This window comes from Euprymna scolopes, chromosome 45 (genome assembly GCF_053919585.1).
Source record: "Euprymna scolopes isolate OS-2025 chromosome 45, ASM5391958v1, whole genome shotgun sequence".
NCBI classification, from domain to species: Eukaryota; Metazoa; Mollusca; class Cephalopoda; order Sepiida; family Sepiolidae; genus Euprymna; species Euprymna scolopes.
In genome coordinates, this window is record NC_136526.1 from 9,399,816 (window position 1) to 9,406,752 (window position 6,937).

Sequence of the window (6,937 nt, forward strand, 5' to 3'; positions counted from 1 at the left end):
ATGTGAGGAGTGAAGGGGAAATGGAGACCAACTCCCCGGGGAGTAGGGGAGCTGGATAGTGACAATTAGTATGTAGGGTTGTCCATACATTGACCAAGGTCTTATATGTGGGAGTTCCTTGCTTCTTATATATGGTCTTTTCTTGCAGTGTCTGCAGGAACAGATGGTATTTATTTGCTCCCCCACTGAGCAAATTAGGCACAAGGCCGTTTTTAATGTGAGGTAAAAACCAGCTCCCCTAAAAGTAGGCAAAAAGGGGGCACTCTGGTTACCAAAAATAATAATTGTCCCAGTATAGAGGGTTTCCCCTCCATTGACTGGTACAAATTATCTTAAGTGCAGCATCTGCCGGAACAGATGGTATTTATTTGCTCCCCCACTGAGCAAATTAGGCACAAGGCCGTTTTTAATGTGAGGTAAAAACCAGCTCCCCTAAAAGGGGTCACTCTGGTTACCAAAAATAATAATTGTCCCAGTATAGAGGGTTTCCCCTCCATTGACTGGTACAAATTATCTTAAGTGCAGTATCTGCCGGAACAGATACTACACTTTGATCTTAGCCAAAAGGCCAAGAAAAGGGTATTTATTTGCTCCCCCACCGAGCAAATTAGGCACAAGGCCGATTTTTAATGTGAGGAGTGAAGGGGAAATGGGGACCAGCTCCCCGGGGAGTAGGGGAGCTGGATAGTGACAATTGTTATGAAGGGTTGCCCCTACATTGACCAAGGTCTTATATGTGGGGTTGCCCCCACATATGGTCTTTGCTTGCAGTATCTGCCGGAACTGATACTACACTTTGATCTTGGCCAAAAGGCTCAGAAAAGCTAAGAACAGCGTCTATTAACAACAGACCTTTGATCTTAACCAAAAAGGCCAAGTACAAAGGTGTTACGGACAGACCCACCGACCGACCGACCGACTGACCAACTGACTGACGGAGTGACTTATAGAGTCGCTTGCACGCGACAAAAAAAAAAAATTCTAAAAACAATCTATAAATGTTTCATGTTTTTATAATATTTATTATTTTATTTTCAGTTATGAATCACTCATTGAAAAAAAATTATATTAATTCATTAAAATTATATTTTGATATTTTTTTTGGTACGATAAATGTTTCGATTTTCATATTTTTTTGTGTTATTTATTTTGCTTTTTATTCATTAAAAAAAGTTCAAACAATCTATATAATTATAAAACTCAAATGACCTTGTAACGATGTATGTAACCCACTTTCCGGTTTACGACATCCGGTTGCGCATGCGCGTATGACCTGCGCACTGAAATATTAACGTTATTATTTCGAAATTATTATGTAACATGGGAAGAGTGGGGGTTAAAATAACTTAAACGTAATACAGAAATGAACGATGTAAAAAAAAAAAAGCAGACAGCATTAAGAATTGTTTATTTTGGATAATTTAAACGCGAAAAACAAAAAAACAAACAAACAAAAAAAAACAAACAAAAGAACAATTGGGACGCTGAAATATTAACGTTATTATTTCGAAATTATTATTATTTAACATGGGAAGAGTCGGGTTTAAAATAAACAAAAAACAAAAGAACAATTGCGATGTAAAAAAAACCTCGATGTATCAAAATTTGAATTTAACTATAATAAGTATTATGGTATCTGTTCAGTGCACATTTACCTATAAGTATGGTCAACCACTTATAATTCAGTAAATATAATTCTTTTTTTAAAAAAATAATCAATTATAATAAACAGAACGACTCATAGAAATCTATGTATATTCTTTTTTCATTTTAATATACTTTCATAGAAATGTTTCTGTTTTGTAAAAAAAAAAACCTATTTTCTTTACACAAGTGTCACGCTCATACATGAATTCCATAGCTAATATAACATACTGACCCAACGGGTCACGGGTAGTCTAGTTATTAATAGAATTTAAACTTGAAAGACAAACTGCATAAATGTTAATTAAATTTATTAATTATACTGACAATTTATTCATCGAAAAAAAGTTAACAACATTATTAATATTTATACAGAATTCAAAGTAGAAAGAAAACAATTTAAAAAAATTATTGAAAAAATGACACACTTAGCAAAAAAAAAAAATGCAAACTTACGTTTTAATTTATCGGAATGTTTAGATGAAATTTAAAGTTGACACAAACAGGCATATCTGAAAATGACGTCGGGTAGTTGGAAGGAGGAAAGGATGGGCAAAACCAACGGGTTTTCTTTTCAGAACTATGCATCCGTACTTACCAACATGGAACGTTCGTATAATTTTTACCATTTTTTTTTTAAATTTAATTATTTTTTATTATTTAAAGTTTTTCAGTATAATTTTTTTTTTACTTTATTTTCCAAAATTATATGAAAATTATCTGACATTGGTCATTATTACGTTCATGCATGCAATGGAAATATTAGAATCTTACATATACAGATTACGTAAAAAATGTAAACGTAAAAAAAAAAGTAGAAATATTTTTGGCAATTACAATTTTTTCTGTGAAAATATTAAATAAACAATGCTTAATTCAATGATAATATCGGTAGTTCGAGAAATTAATTTTTATTCGAGTTATATCGAATTCATTAATATAGACTTTAGGGACTTTTTCCTCATGGTCCTGTGAAAATAAAAATTTTTTTTGTTATATTTCACGATACTTTATTTTCATAAAAAGCAAAAATAAATGAATTCATTTCTTTTTTTACTACTGAAAACCATAACTTTAGTAAAGGTATTCTTTTAGTTTAAAATATAATACATTTCCACGAAGATTTAAATAAAAAACATTGGGTTAATTATATTTCGGGATCATTATTTGATAAATACTGAAATTTTCATTAAAATTGGTTAATTTTCTGATTTTTGGTGGATTTTTAAGTAAAGGGAAGGGTCAAAATGTTTATTCATTTTGAGCATCGGCATTCATTTTGCACGTACTTACTAATATGTCACTGACATGCAGAAGTGCCAGAAACTCTGCTCCAGATTACGCCATATACGCGCGAACTGCGAGGCCATATGGCTGAAACTGAATTGAAATGATAAATCTCAAAGATTAATCTTTGGAATAAACCACATAGATGCATAATGAAAATATTTTTTGCTATAATTTATTTTAATTTAATGTTCGCCGCCTCTAAAGAAAATGCGTCTGTGTGTACGTGTCCGTAATGGTTCCACATCCTACGCAGGAAGTGCAGCAAAAAAAAAAAAAAAAAAAAAAAAAAAAGAAAAAAAGAAAAAAAAAAGGAAAGGAATTTGAACAGGTGGAACGAACCGTATTTAGTTCACCCTTCCTCCGCCAGACAGAGCCAGCATCGCATGTTGGTGGAGGTGATGGCGTTGAGTTGATGTCTTGCTTAGTCCCACTTCGTTCTTCTGTAGATGTTTTTCCCTGATAGAAACTGTTATGTGGGTTCTCCTGTAGCAGACATCATCCTGAACTATTTACGCTTTTTTGCTCGCTCACATGCCCCTATTTTGAATTCGTAGCAGCGGACCGATATCAGTTGACTTTTGTTTTTCTACTAATACGGTCATTAACAATGTATTTTTATCAGTGGCGTACCTATGTAAAATGGCGCCCATAGCAAAGTTTGAATGTGCGCCCCTTCTTAATAATTTATACCTTAGATATACGTAACTACTAATTTTAATTTTTGTCAAGCAATTTTTGCGCCCATGTCAGAGTGGCGCCCATGGCACGGGCCATGCATGCCATACCCTAGATACGCCACTGATTTTTATAACGTCAAGGGTGTGAGTTCCATATTAGAAACGTTAATTTAATTTGGATAAAATAAAATACGCATCAAGTGCGCTTGAAAGCCAAATCACAACGTAATATTAGGAAAATAAACAAATATTTTACTTGTTTGAAATTTGTAATATAAATATATTTCGGAACTATACTCCATCCGCAGTATGCTGTTCCTATTTATTTGCCTCACCACGAGGGCAGAGTTAGATCGGTTTTTAATGTGGGGGAAAATCCGGCTCTCCAAAAAGGGTCACTCTGGAGAGGAATAAAAATTTAAAAAAAAAAAAAAAACCTGCCTCAATCTAGAAGGATTTCTCCTTGATTGATCGAGGTCAGAAAAGATGAAGTGTAGTATCAGAACAGATACTGCACTTTGACCCTAGTGAAAAAAAAAATGATTAATACCAGACGGGAAATAGCGCCACCAACATTCGTGCCTATTCTAGAGTGTGTCCGGTCTCACAGTTCTTGCAACAAAAGAGCACAAAACCTTCTCTATTTAATCCATCGGGTAAACACACTTTCATCCCATTAGCCATGACCGGAGAGAACTCTTAATTCGCAGTTGTATTGTTATTATTGTATTCTTAGAACTGCCCGCACTGGAGATTGAAACTTCAACCTCTGGCAGAGTGTCTCTTAGAACTGAATTTTATTCGAACTTTTGTTCTCATCACGGATGTTATTCCCACAATGTTTCGGCAGATGGAACTTCCAACCAACTTCAGATCTTCAAGTTCTATATATCTTCAAACAACCCAGACTAGAAATAGCGTATTCAATCCAACATTCGCACCCATTCGGGGGTGTATCTGGTGTCACAGTTCTTGCAGAGAGAGAGAGAGAGAGAGAGAGAGAGAGATGAAGAGAGAGAGTGAGAGAGAGAAACAGAGAGAAACAGAAAGAAAGAGAGAGAGAAGGAGAGAGAGAAAGAGAGAGAGAAAGAGAGAGAGAAGGAGAAAGAGATAGAGAAAGAGAGAGAGAGAAAGAGAGAGAGAGAGAAAGAGAGAAAGAAGGAGAAAGAGAGAGAGAAAGATAAAGAGAAAAAATAAAGAGAGAGATAAAGAGAGAGAGAAAGAGAAACAGAGAGAGAGAGAGAGTGAAAGAGAAACAGAGAGAGAGAAACAGAGAGAAAGAGAAAGAGAGAAAGAGAGAGAAAGAGAAAGAGAGAGAGAGAAGGGAGAGAGAGAAAGAGAGAGAGAGAGAGAGAGAGAGAGAAAGAGAGCGAAGGAGAAAGAGAGAGAGAAAGAGAAAGAAAAAAAATAGAGAGAGAAAGAGAGAGAAAGAGAAAGAGAGAGAGAGAGAGAGAGAGAGAAAGAGATAGAGAGAGAGAGATAAGAGAGAGAGAGAGAGAGAGAGAAAGAGAGAGAGAGAGAGAGAGAGAGAGAGAGAGAGAGAGAGAGAGAGAGCGCGCCAAAAACCTTCTCTATTAAATCTATGGGGTTAACATGCGTTCATTCCATCAGCTATGACCGGAGAGAACTCCCAATTCGCTGTTTTATTCTTTGTAGTGCTCGCACTGGAGATTGAACCTTCAACCTCCAGAAGAGTGTCATTCAAAATTGAACTTTGTTTGAACTTCTGTATTCATTCTCGTAAATGTTATTCTCACAATGTTTCCGCAGATGGAACTTCCAACCAACTTCAGATCTTCAAGCTCTCTCTCTCTCTCTCTCTCTCTCTCTCTCTCTCTCTCTATATATATATATATATATATATATATATATATATATATATATATATTAGACATTAAGAGGATATATATATATACATATATATATTCTAGACATCTTAGTAACAATTAAAAACAACAACATAATCACAGACATCTACCACAAACCCACAGATACTCAACAATACCTCCACTTCAAAAGCCACCTAAAATCCATACCCTACTCTTTGGCACGTAGAGTCTGCACCATAGTCACAGACAGACACCTCCGTTCGACTCGACTAAATGAACTGCAAATAACCCTGCGGAAAAGAGGATATCCACTACGACTAATACGGAAAGGTATTGAACTAAAAAAAACAACCAAAAACACAACAAAGAACAAATTCTAGCAGACCTCTCCACACGCAACACAAGCAACCCAGGACTATTTACACAGATAACGAAAAACCTTATCCTTCTCAGTCAGAACGATAAACTAAACAACATACTCAAAGCAACAAAAATAATAAAAAGCAAACGCCAAACTCGCAAACCTAAAACACATCCTAACCTCCTCTAAACTCGTTCAATACACTACAAAAGGAGTCACAAAATACAATAAACAGCGATGTGGAGTTTCTGACATAATAATAGAAGGAAACACATACACATTCAAAAATCCAACACAAACATTCAAAATAAAAAGGACCTAAACTGCACCCCCAGAAATGTAGTGTATGCACTAAGATGCACAGCATGCGAGAAATCTTACATAGGCGCCACCAAAAACCGCAGCAATAGCGTGGCCTTACACAAGAGCAACATTAAAATCGCAGACACCTCTGTTTCAAAACACATGCATACATACAGTGGAAATAGCTTCAAAATAACGCCAAACTTCCAAACAGACAACTACTTTTATTTACTTACACAGGAAAAAAATTTCATCACAAGATTCACTCCCGAATTAAACAGAGCTTAACATCAACGCACAGACAAATGAAATGCAAAACACACCCGCACGCACGTTCATACACATGTACACCCCCACACCTAAATCAGAACCGATACATAAACACACACACACACCGATACATAAACACACACACACACACACACACACACACACACACACACACACACACACACACACACACACACACACACACACACACACACACAAAGGCACAACCTCCTACCTCTAGTATAACACATTAAACAATACGAACTTACCTCGAAGCCTACAACACTAAAATATGCCTAGAACCACAGTGTAGTATCTGTTCCAACACTGCGCCCACCCCTCCTACCCTCAGTCAGTGGAGGAGAAACCCTTCATGACTGAGATAATGCTCGTTCTTATACTTGTGCCTTTCCGGTTAAAATGACTAAAATTGACACTTTTGTGCTTAATAAAAAAAAATTGATGCCTTGGATTGTCATAAAACTTTCTGAAACGTTGTAACCAACTTATTTCTATATAATTTTGTTTCTCTATACTTTATGATAACTCTTGTGTGTGCCCCA

General features: G+C 35.8%; 1 pseudogene; it reads right to left on the reverse strand.

The window, feature by feature from the left end:
- Positions 1-435: 435 nt before the first annotated feature.
- On the reverse strand, positions 436-581 carry LOC145269909 (U2 spliceosomal RNA; annotated as a pseudogene).
- Positions 582-6,937: the final 6,356 nt, after the last annotated feature.